Source organism: Pleurodeles waltl, chromosome 3_2 (assembly GCF_031143425.1).
Source record: "Pleurodeles waltl isolate 20211129_DDA chromosome 3_2, aPleWal1.hap1.20221129, whole genome shotgun sequence".
Taxonomy (NCBI): Eukaryota; Metazoa; Chordata; class Amphibia; order Caudata; family Salamandridae; genus Pleurodeles; species Pleurodeles waltl.
The window spans coordinates 60,023,211-60,047,911 of NC_090441.1; positions in this window are offsets into that span (position 1 = coordinate 60,023,211).

Genomic DNA, 24,701 nt, shown 5'->3' on the forward strand with positions numbered 1-24,701 from the left:
TATACGTATCTCCTCGTCCCCCCAGTTGAATAAATGTCATTGTGGAGTTACCAAAACAGGGTACTTTGAGAGGAGGATACTGTGCTGGTGTTTGACGAAACAGTATCAAAGCATTCTGGGATTTGCATTCATATCAGTACCTTTACTACACACACCATCCATACGTTATCCCCCATGGTGAGTACACTTCATTTATGAGTTGACAGACAAGCGTATATGGGCAAGTGACCACTGTGCTGGTGTTTGGAGTAACAGGAACAGTGGGTATTGAGATTTTGCAGTCATGTCACTGTCTCTACTACACACACTTGACAAATAGTATCCTCCCAGGTGAGTAAACTTCATTTGAGAGTTCACTAACAGGTGTATCTGGACAAATGAACACGGGACTGGTGTTTTGTTTTGGAGAAACAGGGGTTATTGGAGTTTACAGTGATATCACTCCTTCTACTTTTCCTCCCATGTAAGTACACTTCAATTGTGAGTTCACAAACAGGAGTATTTAGAGAAGAGGATACTGCTGGCAGTTAGAGTCATTATACCAGTGGCTCCTGGGAGTTGTAGTCATATCACTCCCTGTACTACACATACTTCACTAACGTTATCCTCTCAAGTGAGAACACTTCAATTGGGAGTTAACAAGCAAGAGTATTTAGTGAAGTAAACACTGGGCTGGTGGTTTGTGTAACAGTAACAGTGCCTCCTGGGAGTTGTAATCATGTAACTCCCTGTACTACACTCACTATACAAATGTTATCGCCCCAGATTGGTACTCTTCAATTGTGAGTTGCCAAACAGGGTTCTTCGGACAGGTGAACACTGGGCTGGTGCGTGGAGAGACAGTAAAAGTGGTCAAATCTGAGCTATGGGCATGCATGACATAGCATTTTTATTGTTGTGACTTCCCAGACTCCACTCCCCCAGGTATTCCTGTCAAGTCCTCAAGATGTAGGATGGCCTCCCAGGGAAAGAGATGTAATGGGGCACTGGGAGGGCCACCGCCAGTCATTTTGGCCTGCAGATGGTGCCTGGAGACCAGGGAATGGACCTTTCCCCTGAAGTCATTCCACCTCTTCCTGATGTCCTACTTTGCGCACAGGGTGGTGCCAACAGTGTTCACTCTGTCACCTATCCTGTCCCACAGTTCCATTTTCCTATTGAGAAGATTGTGCTGGACTTGTGCTCCAACCAATTGTGGCTCAACTCTTATGATTTCATCAACCATGACTTTCAAATCATCCGCAAAAAAGTGGCTTTTTAGAATGTGACATGGTGAAAAAGGAAAAAAATAATTGTGACAGTGACTTACTAAAGAGGGGAGGTGCAAAAGGGTGTGACTGGGCAAAAGTGTGTGCTGGGACTGAAAAGAGATCGTGAAAGGTGGTGCCTAGTATCTGTGCTGTGTGGTAAATAATTCTCTCTGGCTTCAGTGATTTTCAGTGTAAACGCAAAGGATTGTGGTGTGTGAAAGGGTGTGTTTTATAGTGTTCTTTGCAGATGTGTCTAATGTAGCAATGTGTGTCAGCTGTGTTTTTTTCAAATCCATTCAATGTACTGTTGTGTATTACTTTGATGACCACAAACCGCCATGGATTGGACTGCCATTGACTCACCACCATGGGTGTCTGCCACAGTGACTGGGGACCTGTAATACGGTCAATGGTTGGTCGCGGTGCTGTCGGTGCTGGAGGTCAGACCGCCTATTTCTGGGCCTCCACAATGCTGTCGGTCTACCTTTTATGCTTCGCAGTCAGCGGTCTTGCCTGTTTTTCTCGTAATAGGGTGGTCTGGAATACTTCCAACATGGCGGTCTTTTTAGTTTCGCCAACATGACGGTCTGGCAGTCAGACCACCAAATTCGTAATGAGGCCCTTAGACTTAATAAGAGAGTTTAAGGTCTGTTTACAGGATCATGATCACTTTCCACTCTCTTTACAAGTACCATTCCAAACATGTTTTTCCTTAATCCCTGAAATAACCAGAAAGTGATCAAAAATAGAGGCCGTTGTACTGAATTTATATGTGTTATATGCCAGAAAGTCTGAGATAGTGTAGTCATTTGATAACGGCAACCCAGTAAACATCATGAGAAATGTAAAAACTACCCTTTTTTGCTTGATTTTGTCCAGCTCATTCAGGTTTTGGGATTCCCCCGACAAAGATCTTGTTCCAGGGCCTCTTTGATGACAACTTCATCTGAGGCATGAGTATTGATTTCCCCACAAATTATACACAGTTGGTCACCCTTAATTGAGGTCCTTTCTCTAATGAAATTAACATAAAACTCAGTGACATGCCAGACTTGTTTGACCTATAGTATAGTATTGACATCCTCAATGCATACATTCCCAGAGGACTACATGCATTGAGGATGTCAATTGTATACAATAAAAACGTTTTACCAACTTCAAAACTTTTGTGGGTCTTTTATTTTTATTAACATAGAGTTTTTTTATGAGGTATCTGATAGTGCGTTTGCTCACATAATGATGTCTTCTGCCTTCATTCTTAATCATGGTATGTTATGAGTATTTGTAAAGTGCAATATCACCCACAAGAGTACACTCTTTTTGGCATGTTACCCCCAATTTCTGCCTGATGTCAGTGTGTTTGACTGTGTTCACTGGGATCCTGCTAACCAGGACTACAGTGATTATGCTCTCTCTCCTCTAAATTTTGTCACTGCATACTGGTAACCCAATATTTCACCCACAATTGGCATACTGGTGCCCCCTTATAGGTCCCTAGTATATGTACCTAGGTTCCCAAGGCATTGGGTTTCCAGGGGATCCCTATGGGCTGCAGAATTTCTTTTGCCACCCATAGGAAGCCCATGTAAAGACTTCTACACGACTGCCATTGCAGCCTGTGTGAAAAGGTGCATGCACCCTTTCACTGCCATTTACACTGCATTAGGTCACTTTAAGTCACCCCTTAGCAGGCCCTTCAGCCCTGAGGGCAGGGTGGAGAGTCCCACAACCTTCAGGACCATTTTCCCAGACCTCACGAGTGCGGGGACGCCATTTTACACGTGCACGGGACATAGGTCACTACCTATGTCCAGCTCCACAATGGTAACTCCGAATATGGCCATGTTTGGTATCAAACATGTTGGAATCATACCCCAATGCTTTTGAAAGCATTGGTTGTATGATTCCATGCACTCTGAGGGCTCCTAAGAGGACCCCTAGTATTGCCATTCCAACCTTCTGAGGTTTTCCAGGCAGCCCCAGCTGCTGCCACCTGCTCAAGTCCAGGAAGGTAGAACAAAGGATTTCTGTTGGGAGAGGGGTGTTACACCCTCTCCCTTTGGAAATAGGTGTTACAGGCTTGGAAGGGGTAGCCCCCGAGAGCCTCTGTAAATGCTTTGAAGGGAACAGATGGTGCCCTCCTTGCATAATCCAGTCTACACTGATTCAGGGACCCCCAGTCCCTGCTCTGGCACTAAACTGAACAAAGGAAAGGGGAGTGACTACTCCCCTCTCCATCACCACCCCAGAGTGGTGCTCAGAGCTTCTCCAGAGGGTCCCTGGGTTTTGCCATCTTGGATTCTAAGTTAGCAGGGCACTCTGGGAGCATCTAACTGTCCAGTGCCAGCAGGAGACGTCAGAGCCCTCCCCTGATAGGTGCTTACCTGTGTAGCTGACCAATCCCCCTTTCAGGGCTATTTAGGGTCTCTCTCTTGGGTGATTCTTCAGATACGGATTGCAGGAGTCCAGCAGGAATCCTCTGCGTCCTTTAATTCACCTTCTTACCTAAGAAACTGCATCTGGACGCTCCAGGAACTCTACAAACTGCAACAAAGAAGGAAAGACGACTTCTGCAACATTGTATCTTCAGGTCCTGCCAGCAACTGCAACTGTTTCCAGGTCATGCATCCTCCAAGAACTGCCTGTCTTCAGCCTGCACCAGAAGAACAAAGGAATCTCCCTTGAAGTGAAGGAGTCACGTCCGTGCTTCAGCAGGCACCCCTCTGCAGCAACGACGGTGGCTTGGGTTCCCTCTCCTGATGAAGTGCAAGGATCCAGCATCACGGGTGGTGGACTGAAGTGGTCCCAACGGTCCTGGCGTCCTACTGTCTAACTTTGATGGACGTAAAACCTTGCCTCCTCATGCAAAACAGTACCCCCTTGCACCACATGTTTTGCAGTTGCCAAGGCTTGTTGGCATCCTTCCACAAAGTTCTTTGTGCATCGTGCAGCTCCAGCCCCCATCACTCCTTCCTGCGACGCACAGCTTCCTGAGTGGTTCTGCGGTGGTGTGGGATGTCTTTGTGTAGAGCTGCATGGGCCTCCTTTTGCTCCTTCTTTGCCCCCGTGCTGTGGGACTCCTGTCCACACTGCCTGGTCTTCTGAGGGCTATCTGTGTTGCTGAGAGCCACCTCTGATTCCCCCTCCCAGTTAGAGTCCACCAGGTCCCTCCTGGTCCCGGGCAGCATCATTTTCCGCTAACCGCGAGCTTTGCGCATGCCAAGGTTTGTTGGAAGAATCCAGCAACGCAAACCAGACTACAATCATCCATCTGGCGTGGGACATCATCTGCACCAACCAATCAATCAATCAATCATTGGCATTTATAAAGCGCGCTACTCACCCGGAAGGGTCTCAAGGTGCTGGGGGGGAAGGGGTTATTGATCGTACAGCCAGGTCTTGAGCTGCGTTCTGAAGGAGAGGTGGACCTGTGTTGAGCGGAGATGGCTGGGGAGAGAGTTCCAGGTCTTCGCTGCGAGGTAAGAAAAAGATTTGCCTCCGGCAGTGGCTTTGCGGATGCGGGGGACGGCTGCCAGGGCTTGTCCGGTCGATCGCAGGGTGCGGGTGGGTACGTAGAAGGAGACGCGGTGGTTGATGAGTTTGGGTACTTGGTTGTGAAGGGCTTTGTGTGCGTGGGTGAGGAGTCTGAACGCGATCCTCTTGCTGACTGGGAGCCAGTGAAGCTTTTTCAGGTGTCTGGAGATGTGGTGGTGGCTCGGGATGTCCAGGATGAGGCGTGCGGCGGCGTTCTGGATTCGTTGGAGTTTCTTCTGTAGTTTGATCGTGGTGCCGGCGTAGAGGGTGTTGCCGTAGTCCAGGCGGCTGGTGACGAGGGTGTGGGTGACGGTTTTCCTTGTGTCGGTGGGGATCCAGCGGAAGATCTTGCGGAGCATGAGAAGGGTGTTGAAGCATGCCGATGTGACCACGTTGACTTGTCTGGTCATGGAGAGGGAGGAGTCCAGGATGAATCCCAGGTTGCGGGCGTGGTCGGTGGGTTGGGGAGTGCTGCCTAGGGCGGGGGCCACCAGGAACCTGCATCCTCTTCTTGGGTGCAGTACTGACTGTTGTTCTTCTTTTGCACCTTCATTCGGGTTGGCAGGGGCTCCTGTTCTCCCTGGACTCTTCAGTGTTTCTTGGACTTGGTCCCCTTCTTCCACAGGTCTTCAGGTCCAGGAATCCATTGTTGGTGTCTTGCAGTCTCTTCTGGTTCTTGCATAATCTTCTTTCTTGTGTTCTTGTGTGTTCTAAGAAAGTTACTGTGATTTACTCCTGCTTTCCTGGGCTCTGTGGTGGGTTCTATTACTTACCTATGGTGTTTTCTAATACTCCCAGCCTCCCTCTACACACTACACTTGCCTAGGTGGGAAACCGACTTTTGCATTCCATTTTCTTAGTATATGGTTTGTGTTCCCCCAGGCCCATTTCTACTATTGTGATTTTCACTATTTGCACTGTTTTGTAACTGTTTTTATAGCTATTTCTGCATACTAGTGTATATAATTTATGTATTACTTACCTCCTAAGGGAGTATAGTCTCTATGGTATTTTTGGCATTTGTGTCACCAAAATAAAGTACCTTTATTTTTGTAACACTGAGTATTTTCTTTCATGTGTGAGAGTACTGTGTAACTACAGTGGTATTGCATGAGCTTTGCATGTCTCCTAGTTAGGCCTTGGCTGCTCATCCACACTACCCCTAAAGATCCTGGCTTCTAGACACTGACTACATTTCACTAATAAGGGATAACTGGACCTGTACCTTTGGTACCCATTGCAAACCAGGTCAGCCTCCTACAACCAGGTGCCTAGTTCCCCAAAGGTTGTACACCCATCCCTCTACAAGGTAATCCTCCATTTTCTAGGTTCAGTGCTCTTTTTCCTGGGTTTCCTCAAAGGATGTCAGAACTTCATCCAGAATTGTGCTATTGGTCATCTGCGTACATCTCTTTTTTGTTCCCGTTGCAACGTCATGCTTTCTGTTTGGGTCCATTTGCCAGCATCTCTTTCCCACTTGCTATTTAGAGGTGCAGTTACTGCTCTCCACTGCATCGCTGTGATCCTTTTTGCCAACATAAAGGAAAAATAGATAGGTGTGTTTCCCGCCTTCTTCTGGGTATAGTGTTTGTTCAATCAGCCTAAGGGACTGCATGCTGCACCAGGGGACCTGAGCGTCATGTATCCCCAATCTACCACATTTTATGGACACAAACATCCAGACTCTTGATTTAGAGGACAATAGTAATTGTGATTGCCCCACGATATGATTTAATCTACATCCATACCTCTTTCACTTGAAGTTCCTTCATTGGGGGCGATCCCACCAGTGGGTCGTCCTTCAGTACTGCCTTGTAATCTGCCAAAGGATGGTGGCAGTTCCATTAGGAATGCTGGCAAAGGAACTGCCTGGTCCGTAATTACTGGTCTGTCACCATATCTAGCACAGTTAGTCAGTGAAAGGTACCACCAGGAGAAGTGTGGTGGACTTTCATCTAAAGATATAGGGGCTGAGCCAGAGTTTGGGAGACAGAGTTTAATCCATCAGCATGGCGTAGGAAAAAGCTTGCAATCCTAAGGGACCCAGTCTCTCAAATTTTAGGATGTCTTATGGCCCACCTGACATCCCTATACAGCTCATGGTAGCTTTTCTCAATATAGGAAAATTTTGACAAATGGTACCATCAGCAACGATGGCTGGTCTTCAAACCATTCAAAAAATTTTGTTTTTCAAAAACAAACTCTCAAAGTGGGAGCTTGTTTTTGAAATAGAAAAATGTAATGACCCTCCACCCCCACCCCCACCCCCCGGGAGTGTTTTCCCAGGGTGCGAGGGTCATTTTTTTTTTTTTCTGTCCCTCATCACCAGGATTGTCCTTGTACTGGTGGACAGGAAACAAGGCGCTACATGTCCACTTTTAACAGGGCAGATGGTGTAGTATCGTTCCTTTAACGGCCCTTAACAGCGGCAGCTCCTCCGCAATGGCGGAGGAGTGTTGCCCCACTGGCTCAGAGCCAGCAGCAGAAAAATAAAACAATATTTCACTATTATTTTATTGTTCTGCTGCTGGCTGAGCCAGCCTGTGCCGGGAGGGATGGAGCCAGGATATGGGAGGGGCAAGGGAGGAGGGGGGAGTGGAGTTTGCCCTTAACTGCACATGTCTGTTTGGCCAGCAGTTCTAGGCCGGCCAAACAGACATGCGCAGTTAGGTTTCTCCAACCCAGCTGTATTTGACAGCCGGGTTGGAGAAACATCACATACTCCCTGTGCCTGAATGATTGGCAAACCAGCGCACTCAGGCCAATCCCTGCGCTGCTCTGATACTACGTAATAGCATGAGAGCAGCGTAGGGATTGCACAGGGAGTCTTTGATGCTGAGAACAGGGAGCGCAAGGCGGCCGGCAGCATCAGGTAAGTGTTTTTTTTATCAACCCCACCAGCCCTCCCAGTGGACCCGCTGCACTCTCTCCGCATCCCCTCCACCCGCCCCACTACTTTTAATTTATGTCAGCTGCCGCTAGCCCTTAATCCATTGGGCTGTTGAAGGATGTTTTCAATCAACAGAGCAACGGGGGCTCCATCGACAGAATACTTAAGATCCGCCATCTCTAAATGCGGCTGGCAGACCAATAGTTTGGTAGGCAGGGTATTCTGTCACATTTGCAACAGAGTACCCTGTCTGCCAGACTTGAAATTGAGCCCAAATTCTCCCCAGTGTGCTGGGGACCAAGCAAATTAGCGAGACTTGATATGTGGGTACTGACAATGTATCCCAGCTTTCTGGGCACTTACCTAGAATACTGCCAAAGATCCCTTTCCATAGACAGCTATTTTGTTGTAGAACCCTCAGGTACCGTGGCAGAGAACTCAAAATACTGCATTTTCAGTGAGAGTATAGAGGTGGGCATGCACCTGCCATACTGGTAGATGGACAATCTGCAAATAACATTTTAAATTGTCTAGAGGTGAATAGGCGAGCGCCATACAAAAACCATACTCCTTTGCTTCCAGGTTTGCCCTTTCATGCGTTTCAGTGGCCCCACTATTGACAATAACGCTATAGAGAGTCTTCAGCATTCGCACCGAAAACAGGTAGTCCCGCTCTGCCCAGTGAATACATTGTCATGAACCTTTCTTGTATTTAAAGCCAAGTTTTCCCAGCAGGATCTTAAAGTGGAGTTGACAAATAGCATCATAGAAAGAACAAGTGCGAGTCATTGCTGCAGGCTACTGCGGTGTGTGACTGATCGTGGGCCAGCAATATCCGTGGAATCCTTGCAGACATCTCTGTCAGAGCACATTGTCACAGTGTAGCCTTAGTCAAAGGAATGTAATTCGATCCACATTCTGCTAAAGGCATTCTTGTTTTATTGTATTGGTTTTGATTTTTGCAAAGGATACCTGACACGAGCTATCCTATCCTTTCTCCATCCTCTAGCTGCTTAAGTAGACACCCTATAGTCTGGGAATTGTTATATGAAAGTCAGCACTTTTTTTGCCCGTGTAGTCTGCGAAGCGCCTGATTTTTTTCACCGTTTTTTAAGTTCGAGAAGGTTTCTTATTTTTTTTTTCATTTAGCAAGAAAAATGTAACTGCGTACTGAGATGATTTTCCTAAAAAGTGATGATTTTCAAGCCCATCGGCAAAGCAACAAAAAAGGGTGCAAAAAACTCTAGTGTGTGAGTGCTTAGAAAATTAAATAATTTTAACAGATTAGGTCCCCAGCTTTCAGTATTAACTCAGTGGGGAGAGGGGGGTGGAGGGTGTTACCCAGATTCCAATAATGATTCAGTGGGGGTCCCTGGGTTCCAGAAATTATAAAGTGGGAGGTCCACAGAAGTCAACATTTTGGAAACCACTGCTCTATAAGTATTTGTAGAAGTTGCAAAAAAAATTTGAAACGTCACACGTCTCCTAACGCTGCTACAAGGTGTATGCCACTTTCCTGTTTTGTATGCCAGGATAATTTGATTTATAATATTTCGCTACATCTTTAAAAAAAAAATCTAAATAACAGATGTAATTATGAGAAGGTTTCCGTTTCATCGTGGCGCTCTTTTTCAAAGATTTTGACCTTAGTTTTTTTAATTGGAGCTTTTTAGTCGACTTTAATACAAAAAATCTCCATTTCGATTATGTGGTATGTTTGTACCAGAATAATGATAACCCTTCACCATTTCCAAAGGTTCCCTCGGTACTTCGTGTAATTGTAGTTCATCTGCCAGCTGATGACATCTTTCTGTGTTTTGGGGGCTTTAAAATCAGCCAATTTTGGTTGCAACCCTAAGACGGGTCGCCATTTTAACACTGGACCGCGAGCATGTTACGTTGAACAGCTTGATATCAGTGGCGCATGTGAGCTGAAGACGTACTTGCAATTGTAAATTTATTCATTTAGCGCTTACGACGTCTGAGAAGGCATTGACCCGCTTTTTTCTGTGAGCAGCATGACAATCCGGAACCCGAGATTGGTAGTTAGAAGGTTAGTCCTTTTTTTCTTGTCCATTAGTTGTGTTAGTTTTGTGCTCTTGATTTCTTGAGTGTTTAGTAGACCTAGGAGTATGGTTAGAATGGTAAGAATAGATTGAGAAGGGTAGTTTGGAGTAGGGATGGAATGATAAGAATGGATTTAAAAAGGGGAAGCAGTAAGTTGTTTTTGTGAGTAGTTGTCATGTGTGCTTGTGTGACATGGCTAAAAATGAGGGGTGAACGTTTGAAAGTTTGAGAAAAATGTTTAGTCGTTCATAGTAGTCAGAAAGGTTTGGGATGGGTCAGAGGGAGGATTTTTTTTATGTAGCAAAATCAAAATGTAACTAACGTATTTTATACATGTGTATATATGTAATTGTATATGTATGGTGCAGCCACTGAGCAAACCATCTTGTACTACCTGAGGAAGGCGGAAGCTGAAACGTTGTAGTAGAAATATATTTTTGTTCTTTAATGAGATCATCTGTTTGAGTCACTTCTTTCTTGTGTATATATATATATATATATATATATATGTATATATATATATGTATATCCTACTACAGCCCAAACCTCCGGACAGAATTACACCAAATTTTCTAGAAAACTAGCTAGATCTTGGTCCAGAAAGCATGCTTTTTGTAAATTGGTATAAATCGTTCAGTAGTTTTCAGAGAAATTGAAAGAAAAACTATATAGATATCTACGGACATGAATCCACTGTGGATCTGACAGATTTCATGCTGAGATTTGATTGGTTGCCAGCACCTCATCCAAGAAGTGCTGGTAGATATTTTGGGACTGGGACTCACCAAGTCCCAAAAAAAAGTTAAAAAAAGAGAAGGGGGCAAATTCTATTTAGGCCATTTCTTCACCCTTTGGGGGCCGATCAGCCTATTTTTATTAGGCCAATCTGCCCCCAATGGGGGCAGAAACCACTAGACATCAGGGATTTTTATATTTTTTAGTCAATTTCACGCAAGGGGAGCGACCCCTTCGCCAAGGGTCATTCCCCTGGGGGTCAGATTTATTGTAGGCCGATCCGCCCCCGGGGGCAGAAACCACTTAGGCACCAGGGATTTGTGTGTATGTGTGTTTTGTTTGGGTGGGCAGCCCCCTTGGGCAAGGGTCGCTCCCTATGGGGGCACATTACTGTTGCCCATATCTGCCCCTCCCCCCTTGGGGGCAGATCGACCTATTTTTAGAATGCCCATCTGCCCCCAAGGGGGACAGAAAGCCCACCAGAGACCAGGGAAGATTTGTTTTTTTTTAAATAAGAGGGTGGGGGTATGCCCATACCCCCACCCCAAATAAATGGGGCCAAAGTTGTTCTGATGAGGCACTTACCCCCGATCCACACCCCGGGGGCCAGAAAGTCTACTAGATGCCAGGGAATTTAAAAAAATTGTGCGGTGGTGGCTATCAACCAGTATGGGCATGGTTATGCCCCCACCCCAACTGAAGGGGGGAACAGTCTTTCAGCTCTCCCCCCGCACACTAAAACATCTTATCCCACAGCAAGCAAGAGGACATTTGATTATTTTGGGTTTTGGTTTTACATTTGGGCCATGAGAGCCTGGCTTACTCTCAAAATCGTCCCACTTGGAATGGTGAGGGCTGAACTTTTTGGTCTTTGGGACACTGCCATGTAGAAAAATCCACAAGACCTAGACACATCTGAAAACTAAACATCTGGGTGAGTCCAGGGTCGTGTGCTTCACATGCACCTGCACCATCTTCTTACCCACAATGCCCTGTAAACCTCCAACTTTGCTGGAAATCACACATTTTTTCCATATTCTTGTGATGGAACATTCCGGAATCTGTAGGAATCCACAAAATTGCTACCACCCAGCATTGTCCCATCTATACCGATAAAAATTCAGCCCCACTTGTCAGCCTAAAAATGTTTTTTTTTCAAACTGCCCTTTTGGACCTGCTTTGGTTCCCCCTCAATTTCGACATATTTTGGCTCTTCCCTCTCACAGGCACTTGTGAGGTATCATTTTTTTCAGGAGACTGTGGGGAATGTTGAGTGGTGGGAAATTTGTCCCAGTGTGGTGATCCCACACACGAATGTGTGAAAAAATTTGATTTTTTTAGCTAAATTTGAGGGCTGCCTAGAATTCTGGGTTAGAAAACATTGGGGGATCCATGCAAGTCACACCTCCCTGGACTCCTTCAGATGTCTAGTTTTCAGAATTGTCTGGGTTTGGTAGGATTCCCTAGGTGACTGCTGAGCCCAGGCCCAAAAATGCAGGTGCCCCCGCAAAAACAGGTAGTTTTGTATTTGATCATTTTGATGTGTCCAGATGGTGTTTTGGGGCATTTCCTTTTGCGGGCACTAATCCTACCCACACAAGTGAGGCACCATTTTTATCAGGAGACTTTGGGGAACACTGGATGGAAGGAAATTTGGGGCTCCTCTCACATTCCAGAACTTTCTGTCACCAAAATGTGAGGAAAAAGTGTTTTTTGGCCAAATGTTGAGGTTTGCAAAGGAGTCTGGGTAACAGAACCTGGTCAGAGCCCCCCAAGTCACCCCATCCTGGATTCCCCTAGGTATCTAGTTTTTAACAATGCACAGGTTTGGTAGGTTTCCCTAGGTGCTGGCTGAGCTAGAGGCCAAAATCCACAGCTTGGCACTTTGCAAAAAACAGCTCTGTTTTCTTTGGGAAAATGTGATGTGTCCATGTTTTATTTTGGGGCATTTCCTGTCGTGGACGCTAGGCCTACCCACACAAGTGAGGTACCATTTTTATCGGGATACTTGGGGAAATGCTGTATGGAAGGACATTTGTGGCTTCTCTCAGATTCCAGAACTTTCTGTCACCAAAATGTGAGGAAAAAGTGTTTCTTTGGGCAAATTGTGAGGTTTTCAAAAGATTCTGGTAACAGAACCTGATGAGAGACCCACAAGTCACCCCATCTTGGTTTTCACTAGGTGTCTACTTTTAAAAAATGCACAGGGCTGGTAGATTTCCTTAGGTTCCGGCTGAGCTAGAGGCCAAAATCCACAGCTAGGCACTTTCCAAAAAAATAGCTCTGTTTTCTTTGGGAAAATGTGATGTGTCCACGTTGTGTTTTGGGGCATTTCCTGTCGCGGGCCCTAGGTCTACCCACATAAGAGAGGTACAATTTTTATCGGGAGACTTGGAGGAATGCTAGGTGGAAGGAAATTTGTGGCTCCTATCAGACTCCAGAACTTTCTGGAAAATCTACAGCTAGGCACTTTGCAGAAAACTTGTCAGATTTCAATGTATAAATGTGATGTGTCCATTTTGCGTTTCCTGTCACGAGCATTAGGCCTACCCATGCAAGTGAGGTACCATTTTTATCGGGAGACTTGGGAGAACACAGAATAACAAAACAAGTGTTATCGCCCTCTGTCTTTCTCTACATTTTTTCCTTCCAAGTGTAAGACAGTGTGTAAAAACGACGTCTATTTGAGAAATGTCTTGTAATTCACATTCTAGTATGGGCACCCGGAATTCACAGATGTGCAAATAACCACTGCTTCTCAACACCTTATATTGTGCCCATTTTGGAAATACAAAGGTTTTCTTGATACCTATTCTTCACTCTTTATATTTCAGCAAATGAATTGCTGTATACCCGGTAGAGAATGAAAACCCATCGCAAAGTGCAGCTCATTTATTGGCTCTGGGCAACTAGGGTTCTTGATAAACCTACAATTCCTATATATCCCAGCAACCGGAAGAGTCCAGCAGACGTAACAGTATATTGCTTTCCAAAATCTGACATCACAGGAAAAAATTACAGAGTAACACGTGGATATATATATTTTTTTTTACCTCAATTTCAATATTTTTTTATTTCAGCTGTTAATTTTTGTAGGAAAACCTTGTAGGATCTACACAAATTGCCCCTTACTGAATTCATAATTTTGTCTACTTTCCAGAAATGTTTAGCTTTCTGGGGTCCAGCATTGCTTTCACACCCGTTTCTGTCACTAACTGGAAGGAGGCTGAAAACACCAAAAATAGTAAAAATGAGGTATGTCCCAGTAAAATGCCAAAGTTGTGTTGAAAAATGGGGTATTCTGATTCAAGTCTGCCTGTTCCTGAAAGCAGGGAAGATGGTTATTTTAGGACCACAAACCCTTTGTTGATGCCATTTTCAGGGGAAAAACTACAAGCCTTCTTCTACAGCTCTTTTTTCAATTTTTTTTGAAAAAAAAGACATTTTCTCGCTTTTAGGCTAATTTCTTGGTCTCCTTCAGGGGGACCCACAAACTCTGGGTACCTCTAGAATCCCTATGATGTTGGAAAAAAAGGACCCAGATTTGGCGTGGGTAGCTTATGTGGACAAAAAGTTATGAGGGCCTAAGCACAAACTGCCCCAAATAGCCAAAAAAAGGCCTGGCACCTGAGGGGGAAAAGGCCTGGCAGCGAAGGGGTTAAAGAGAGGGGGGTGCATGTGGCCCCCACTTGTCATGGCTGATATAGGCCCCTGGGACCACCACGTCTCCTAGGGCCCGGCCAATGTGCAAATATGAGGAAGGGGCCCCATAGGCCTTTTACAGCTCCAGGGACTGCCACCTCCCCAGGACCTGACCTTAAAAAAAGTGGGGCCACGCAGACCTCCCTCTTCAGTAATTAGTTTTCCTGGGACTCCCCAGAGCAAATGGAATTTTCAAAGCAAGCCATATTCAGCTCCAGGGACCACCACCATCCCGGGGAATGTCCTAATTTTAACTAGGAGGGAGGCAGATCTGCGCCCTTACCGGGCCTGTTCAGGCGTGGGAACCACCACCTCCCTTGGGGCTGGCCCTACAATAATATGGATGCCCCCCCCTTTAGAGCCATTAATGGCCCAGGTGACTGCCACCTCACAGGGCCAGCTCCCTATATCCCAAGGTGCCCACCCTGTGGGATATGGTAGTTTGCTGTCGCTTGGCAGGAACTATGGTAGCAAAGGGAGAGCAAACTGTAGGTCCCCTCCCAGTGGGTGGGAGTAGGAAAGCTGCGTCCACTCGCTGGGAATAGGCTTTTCATCTGTTTTACTGCTTGCTGTCAAACAGGAAGGAAAACAGATGAAAGGATTGCTTCCACATAAAGGGAGCAGCATTTCTTGCTCCTCTATGCTTGCAGGAGCAATAGCAGCGCCAGCTGAAAGTGGATGCCGGCAGGGACGACAGGGGATTTGAAGCTCCCTTTGTGGTCCCAAAAAATTAACACTGGGTGCCCTGGGTATTGACAGGGCACCCAGACTAGAATGGCTGGGTCCCACGGGATAGGATCCCTAGCGACAAAATTACCCCAGGGATGGGGTCTACGTGACCCACCCCTGCTTTGAAAATGCACACTGAGGGCCATGGATGGGGCCAGGGTACTTAGCATTGAGTGGCTGGGCCCGAGGGGGGGCACCCACAAGCCCCCTTCCGCTTGAAGTAATTGGCCGGGCCCTTGGGTCTGGGGTACCTGGGCCAAATTGGCCCAGGGAGGGGCCAAGTGGCCCTCTCCTATTTTACTAATTGGGTGGCCCTCGGGAGTGGGGTCCCAGGGGTTGTAATAGGCCCAGGGAGACGGGCTGTGTGCCCCTCTCCCAGGTTGCCTATACGTTGGGTGGTTGCCAACCCTCCACCGAGCACTGCTGTAGCATGAGGGTGGGTGCCTGTGGGTGATTGATGGCTGGACCTGGCCATCTGAAGGATGTGCATGGCATGGGGTTGGGTGTGTACAGAGTGTTGACTGTCGGGCATGGCTGCAGGGCAGGACCTGCAGCAAGCCCCCACTGCACAAGGCCAATCCCCGCCGCACACGGCCTTCGACGTTAAAGTTAGGAAATAGAATTTTAAAAAACCTTATAAATTAGCTGAAAAACCAAAGGTTACAGGGGCATTACATTTAGTTTTAGATTTTACACTCACAAAACCATAGAAATTCAACTGTTATAGTTATACTTATCTCACCAGACTATAACTCGTGCCCTCTCCATGCACTGCTACTTATCCACATATTACATCAGTAATGACATCTTCTATGAATTCATTTATTATATAACTCCAACATTTGTAATAAAATTATTGATAAAATCCTGTGCATGGCAAGGTTGCAAGTTATAGTACGAGCACGAGTTATAGCTTCTTAGGATAAGTAACTAGTGCTCAAGAGGCAATATTACTGGTTTGAATGGAAAATTCACACAAGTACGTATAAAAAAAAAAAGTAGTAAACTCTGCCCAATTGTGGTAGGACAATAATGTGGAGCAATGTAAGACGTAGCTGATGTAGTAAAAACTTCACACACTATTATTAGAACCATTCTGTTTCCTGGATGCATCATTCATGACTATGTAAATGTTTTTGTTTTTAAGATATAGCTTGTAATTTTAATTGCTTTAGAATTTTTTATTAATTTTTCATAGCACATTTTAGTGCGTAGCAGGTTGTTGTGTTTGTAGGGGGATCAGGTAGGAAGTTAATTGGATTATTATTCATTAAGAATTTTTAAATATATTTTATTTATATGATTGCTATTTATAATGTAATCGATGTAATACTGATTTATTTGTGTTATGTCATTTGTAGGTTGTTAGGTGTGTAGGGGTACAGAGTGGGAAGTTGATCAGGTAGTAATTAACAATTAATAAAAAATTGCTAATTAATTATTTAATAGATTTTTTATTATGTAATTTGTGGAGTACCTATCGATTTTACTTATATTTTAGTTGTGGGCTGCTAGGTTTGTAGGGGTGTGAGATGGGAAGGTAATTAAGTAATAATTAACAATACTTGTTAGTTAGTTGAATAATTAATTTTTAATTAGGTAAAATATTGAGTACTGATGTATTTTGCTTATATGTCAGTTGTGGGAGCTAGGTTTGTAGAGGCTTGGGTGGGAAGTTAATTGAATAATAATGAATTACCAATTAATTCTCTTGTTATTAATTAATTAATTTATTTTAACATATAAGTTATGGAATAGTTAATTTTAGTTATATTTTAAGTGGGATGCTAGGTTTGTAGGCGGTCTAGGGTGGGAAGTTAATTAATAATTGAATAACTATACATATATATACATATATAAATATGTATATATATATACACATACATATATATATATTTATATATATTATACTTAAAAAAATAAGAGTTTAATATATTTTCTTTTTAACATTCATGGGGTTATTCAAATATAAAAAGTGTTTCAAGAGAAGTGTTTGCCCTACTCTTTCTTACACTGCAGTAGAAATATTAAAATTAACCTCCAACACTTTCGCTACTGTGGTGCTGACTGAAGTGCAAATTGTTAATCTAACCCCCTCTAAAGTCCAACACTTTTCCTACTGTTGCACTGACTAAAGTGGGAACTGTAAATCTAACCCCTCCAAGGCCCAACCCTCTCCCTACTGCTGTGTAGACTGAAGTGGGAATAGTAAATTGCACCCCTCTGAAGTCCAACCTTTTCCTTCTGTTGCCTAGACTGGAGTGAGAATAGTAAATTTCACCCCTCTGAAAAACCTATGCTTTCCAGACCTTGCCCTGTTTGGAGTGAGAATACTAAGGCCCATATTTATACTTTTTGATGCAAAACTGCGCCAACGCAGTTTTGCGTCAAAAAAATTAGCGCCGGCTAACGCCATTCTGAAGCGCCATGCGGGCGCCGTATTTATTGAATGACGTTAGCCGGCGTTAGCCGCCGGCGCTGTCTGGTGTGCGTTAAAAAAAACGACGTACACCAGGCAGCGCCGGCGTAGGGGGAAAATGGCGTATGGGTGTCCAGAAATGGTGCAAGTCAGGCTGAGGCAAAAAAATCGCCTCAACCCGATTTGCGCCATTTTTTTACGACGCCCATCCCCCATTGAAATGACTCCTGTCTTAGCAAAGACAGGAGTCATGCCCCCTTGCCCAATGGCCATGCCCAGGGGACTTTTGTCCCCTGGGCATGGTCATTGGGCATAGTGGCATGTAGGGGGGCACAAATCAGGCCCCCCTATGCCACAAAAAAAAAAAAAAAAAAAAAAAAAAAAATACCTACCTGGACTTACCTTAATGTCCCTGGGGTGGGTCCCTCCAGCCTTGGGTGTCCTCCTGGGGTGGGCAAGGGTGGCAGGGGGTGTCCCTGGGGGCAGGGGAGGGCGCCTCTGGGCTCATTCTGAGCCCACAGGTCCCTTAATGCCTGCCCTGACCCAGGTGCTAAAATCCGGCGCTAATGCAGGTTTTTTAGACCCGCCCACTACCGGGCGTCATTTTTGCCCGGGAGTATAAATCCCACGCAATAGCATCGGAGTCATTTTTTAAGACGGGAACGCCTACCTTGCATATCATTAACGCAAGGAAGGTGTTCACGCAAAAAAATGACGCTAACTCCATGAACTCTGGCGCTAGACGCGTCTAACGCCAAAGTATAAATATGGAGTTAGTTTTGCGTCGAATTTGCGTCGAAAAAAACGACGCAAATTCGGCGCAAACGAAGTATAATTACGCCCCTAAATGTCAGGGCTCTGAAATCCAACCTTTCCCTACTGTTGCACAGCATTGAGTGGGTATAATAAATGTTAACCCTACTGTTGCACTATCTAGAGTAGGAATAGTAAATCCAACTCCTCTGAAGTTCAACACATTATCTATTATTGTGGTGACTGAAGTAGGAATAGTAAATCTAACCCCTCTAAAACTTTCCGTACTGTTGAATAAATTATAACTGGGACACTATATTTAATACTCTTAGATGCCAATAGTTTTCATAACATTGCATAAAAAGATTTCATAGCATTGATTGTTTTATACTTTTCTATTGCATGTTATTTATTTTAATTTAAAATGCATTTGAATTTTTAGCATTTGAATTATTGCGTACATTAATTATTATATTTGTAATTATTCAATTGTTTATATTTCTTATGTTTTTTGTTAGATGTTTATGTATATATATATATACATATATATATATATATATATAGTTATATAGTGTAACAATTAATAAACATATTTATTCCACATTCTATTAATGTTATTCATATTTTACATATATTGCTCTAAATACATATACATGCATATTTTCATATTAATACATGTTAAAGATTAAAAATAATATGATCTAAAAGACATTTTATTAAATATGTTGCAATACATATATATCTACATAATACAAATACATATATATGTGTTTTTATAGGTATATGTTTATAGATAGGATTTTTACATATTAGTGGAATCTATTTAATTTAGATGGTATTTAAATATATAACTTTAAATTCTATTTATAATAAACAATTTATATGTTTGTCTAGTTTTGGATGATGTTAGTACCAACAATATTTATTTTCTGATATTTGTGTACTTAGCAGTATAAGTATCGGAGAACGATATTGTGTTCAATTGTATTTTTTGACAATATTTTTGTCAACAATATTTTTTACTGTGATATTGTGTCAATGAACCCCTTTGGGTATATAGAAAAAACAAATTATGATTTATTAACCTGTTACCAATTCGCAATTTTGGTTTGTGACTTCATACTGAATCAGTGTTTAGAATGAGTGTTTAGGGCTTGCCTTCGAAATACCATTTTGAAATGGGATGTAATAATGGTTTGCAACCAAAATCAGGTCTCAAAACATTAAAATATTAACCACTAACCAGTGGTGATACTAACCTATTCACAAACCTGATGGGGTCCCCAGGGTACCCCTTCCCCTTTGTGAATCTTGATTAAAAAAAACACTTTTAAGAGTAGGCAGTGGTCTATGGATCACTGCTAACTCCTAAAAATTATTGTTAAACCTTTTGATATGCTTTTTTAAACACATCCTGTTTTTCTTTAAGGGAAATGGTCTGAACCTTCTAAAAAATTAATTCCTTTATTTAAAAGCAATCACAGACATGGGGTCTTATTATGACTTCGGCGGACGGAAAAGCCCGTGCCCTGAAGTCCCAAAGAGTAGGTTGCCGCCAGTGTGGCAGCCTCCCTGCCGGGCCCATTACGAGTTCCGGCTGGGTCAGCAGGTGGAAACTCAGTTTGTGCCTGCTGGCCCAGCGGGAAATGGCCTACAGCATTGTCTCTGGCTCGTAATATTGAGAAGTCGTAATCTGGCAGTGCTGGTGGTCCGACCGCAGCGCTACCGCCACGGTCACAATATGGCGCTCGGACCGGCACATTGGCAGCAGTCTGCCCGCCACCGCAAATCTGGCAGTCATTAGACTGCCAGGTTCGTAATGAGGTTCATAGTCGCATGTTGCCTCCAGCAGGCCTCAATTCCTGTGATGTCTGTGAAGTGAATCGTAGTAGGTTGGAATTCTTTGACCTACCTCATTAAAATTCATGAGGTAGATCAAATAGCGACCCATTGCAGTTCTGTATTTTGCAAATTGACCTATTAGTAGATAGTCCAGTTCATAAAATAATGATGCACTGGTTGCAAAAATACTGGTTGCAAAATATGACCAGATTTTGTGACCAATGATTAGTATACCTGGCAGAAAATTGATATTGGAGATGCTAATAGGATGTCTAAACCTAATTGACAGATGTTTCATGTTTCTAAGTAAAGGTTGGGGGCAAGGGTAAGAATTGTTTACAATTTTAGTATTTAGTATTTGTATATTCTTTATATGTGATTGTCACATTCATGGTCTTCCTGCCCACTGGGCATATGTCTGAATAAGGCTGAGGATACTAATAATACTTAAGCTCCATTTCAGCTCCTTACCTAAGAATGTGAATGGGCTATTAGATAAGATTAAACATGGAACTATTTTGAAAGTTATCAACAGACATGCCCCAAACGTCCTCTTGCAGGAGATGCACCTGATGTGGAAAAATTTTTGGTTTTTAGTTTATTACAGTTTTCCCACTGTTATACATAAAGGTTTTGATTGGGGCGTATAAAGGGTTGCTATACGTCTAGGGCACAACCTGCCTCTCCAACACCTTAATTTCATAAAGGAACAAGGGTCCCTTAGATTAAAGGACTATAGAATTAAATACCACAAAGAATCACAATAAAGTCTATGGAAAACATGCAATAAAACAGTATATTCATTCCAAATGAAAGTAAGAAAACAATGTAGTGGGAAAACAAAAACGTCTTGGAAACCATAAATCATGATTGCTCAGGCATACCCCATGTGACTGAAAGCACAGTTAAAGTCACAATTTTACAGTACTTTTGCTCATGTCAAAACATATATTATTGTACAGATTCCAAGCACTAAATGTTGACGTTTCAAAACCTTATTTGATTGCTGGAATCATCATCAGGACATAAAAAAGTATGCCTGAGATGCACATAAGTAGTCACTGACTATATAACCACGACCTATTAAAAGCAAGGGAAGAAAAAAAGGAGAAAAGAAAAAAGGTTAAGAGAGAAAAAAGAAAAAAAACAATAGATTAGATATTGCTATGTGTCAAAAATATAATATAAAAGTGCTGCCACACCATTCATCACATGTGTGAAAGATTTTCCAAAAGCAGTCATGCATGGTACTACCAGTGTTTGTAGGCTAGCGACTGCCTTTAAGTAAGAATGGCGCCAATATTGAGGAGAATGCGATTAAACAGTTAAGAAAACATGACGCCCATCTTGGAGAGGAAATTTCCTCTATACCTGGTCATACCAGTTACTAATTGTAATGGAATCGGCGTTAGATAGCCAAATAATTCCAAAGATATCTCTCACCTAAAAGATATACAAGTGTACACATGTGCCAGCATGCAAGGGAAAAGATGGCTGGTGCCTAAAGCAGACATGCATAGAATGTCCAGAGATTATAAACCAGGAAGTGCATTTAAGAGTGGCAGCCATTTTGAGGAAAACTGAATAAAAAGTTGGAGAAAGCATGGCGGCAATATTAGAAGAGAGTATTTCTTTATGTCAGGAAATAGCATACATATGAGTAAATATCTAATTAACAATTCCTTAGAACCTCAGTAATAGAGTAGGACAACATAGCCCATGCAGAACATTTCAAAGCAAGAAATGCAAAAAATACAAAGGAATGCCAAACGCAATAAATGGAAATAGCATAAGTGATTAGTAAAAAAACAGTGAATAGCATGTTTGCCATGTTACAGATCTAACACCACCACGGGCAGCTATAACCCAAAAACAAGTCCCAATAGTATATGCATACAGAGACCCATAACAAGAACAATTTAGAAGGTACTAACCATTAAGGTTTTCCAACACCTTAAGGCACAAAGAGATCCATTTGTTCACAATCTTAGGCCTGTTATTATGGATGGCCATGATATTTTAATTATATATGCAAAATATTGGATCCCTTTTAGTACAGTCCCACCTCCTTGAGAGTAATCAAGATAAGGAGTGACTTTAATGTGATAAGAGATCAGATATTACATTGAACACATAACACAACACAGAAGCATTGAACCACCACCCCACTGGCCAATATCAATAAATCTGAGTGGCTCAGTGAGCTTTTTTGCCATTTCCACTCAAATAGCAGGGAATTCACTTTTACTATGGGTCACACAAATACCTTTCCTAGGGTTGATTGATTACTTTCTGATGCACCTTACCTATCCATCTCCAATGGGCCATCAGCATGCAAATGGAATACTGTTCATTAGATTTATTTCTGGACCCAGTAGAGGACGCGGGGGATAAATAAGATGGAGATTTTTAAACCTGATTGCTCACAGATAGGTAAGTGACAAAGCACTTTACAACTAGTGGAGGGCTGTGAACTCTGTTCCCCTGGCCGAGATAACAGAGTTTTTGCACTCTGCGCTCTGCTTGGAGTATGGAATTTAGCAAAAACACTCCGCCAGCTCTGCAGCGGAGTGGAGCTCACCAGCGTGTGCACTGCGCTGCTGTTGTATGGCCCATAACTGGGATGCACTTTACACTCTGTCCAAAATGGAGACAACCTTTGCCCAACGAAAGGCAAGGATACTCCTAGGTAAGGCTTTGCTTTCTGCCGGTCGGCTTGGAGCTGCTGCAAGCTGCTGCTGAGGGGCTGCACCAGCTCCTGATCCAGGCCTCCCTCTTTTTACTGTCCTCAGCAGCCCAGGAGCAGGGGGCAGAGAGAAGCAGACAGTCAGGCTGCTGGCATCGGGGACCCTGGACCCAGACAGCATTTAGACCCTCATTTTGCTTTCTCACAAGGGTTCCGGCACTGGACATGGACAGGATCTGCAAATGAGGGGGGTCTGTGCTTGGAAAAAAGGAAACTTGCAGTCGGAGCTCCACTTGAAAAGAACCTGTCTCCCCAGAGTCCCCGGGACGGGAAGTGGTGTTGTAAGGAGCGGTGCTGAGGCCAGCAGGGAGAGCTAAAGACTAGGGGAGCATCAGCTGTTGAGTGGTAGTACAGCAGCCCCCCCCCCCACATGGAGATGTTTGCAGCCTGAGAGAGTGGCTTAGAGCCCAGTGGCAAGCACGGGCAGGCACTTTGTGAAAATAACAGGATGCTGGTGGTGAGCTGGTTTGCTGCTGCTAGTGCTTGCCCCTAATGAAAGGGCAGTCTGAGCCTGTGTGTAAGTGAAGAGGAAGCGATTGCAAGGCTATTAGGGTGGTGCAAGACAGGGGTGTGCTTGGTACTCCATAGCAAGTTTGTGAAGGAGGGAAGTTGGTGAAGGGAAGTGTGCAGATGTGTTTGAGAGCAGCAGGCTCCAGGTGTTTGGGCTATGTCAGCACAAGAGGCCTGAAACAGGAGATTTCACTTCTTACAGCCATAGATACTCCCTGCAGGTGCCTGATCTCAGAAGCTAGGCAGGATAAGGCCTGGTTAGTACCTGGATGGGAGACCACCTGGGAATACCTGGTGTAGCCATTTTGCCTCTCATTGACAGTAGGTGGTGCTCGTCTGAAGCTCAGTTACAAAGCTTCTGCGCTGATTTCACTTTTCATTTTTTATTTCTTCTACTCTTGTTTACCTATCTTAAAAAATAAATCAAAAAATGCATTAACACAAAAATACAAGTGACCCCTAACTTTATAAAGGAAAATTGGGAATTTGTGGGCACTTTACACTCGTTCCAAAATGAGGACAACATTCCATGGAAAAGAGAGACAGGTTCTTTCTTTTCTGTGTAGCTATTACTGCAAGATTCAATTTTCTGAGCACAGCTCCCCCCTCCACATATGCCAATAAATAGTGTCCAGACCCAGGGCCCCTACCCCCCATGCCCATAGACGAGAAACTGGGATGAGGGTCTCACATATGGGCACGGGGGACAGAGGCACTGGGCCTGGACCTTGTTTATTTGCATATGTCACGCATTTCGCTGCACACAGAACTCTGCGGAGTTTCACAGTGTTTTTAGATAGCTCTGCAGAGTTCCACGGAGTAGAACTTAAAACCGAGATTGCTCAATACTTTGACCCTTATTTGGATTCAGTTGATTCCCAACAGATGTTATGGGAAGCCTTCACAGCTACAATTAGGGGCGCAAATGATGAGTACAATGCTGTAAGCAGCAGACCACGAGAAGTTAATATTGTGCAGATCAAATTCTCTTGTCCAAAAGTTGAAGGACAATTCCCTCCCAAGCACCCAAATTGATTCAACAAATTAAGTAAAATAAAAATGCTCTTAAGACATACACATACCCTCCTATATCAGGCTCTGATGTCTTTGTTGGTGACGCAATGCTGAGCCTAAAATGGGACTACTAGCAAACACCTGCATCGGCTAGTTTAACTGAAAGAGCAGAGGCAATTCATTGGAAAATTTACTGACCCAAACAAGTACACAATGACAGACGGTCAGATGCTAGCCCAGACATTTGCTGACTTCTACTAGACCCTATGTACGGAAACAGTCCTATCTCCAGCAGCAATGCATAACTGTGTCACTGACCCACCCATGTGCAGTCTCTCAGCCATGGATGGGCATCCCTGGAGTACCCAATTGCTAATATTGATGAAGATGATATCAAAATTAATGGATGAAATGCTACTGCTAATTACTAGGGCCGCATCCCAGACCACCATTATTTTGCACACCATGCACACCATGCAGCCTCATTTTGGACCCAGCTAAATGCAAATC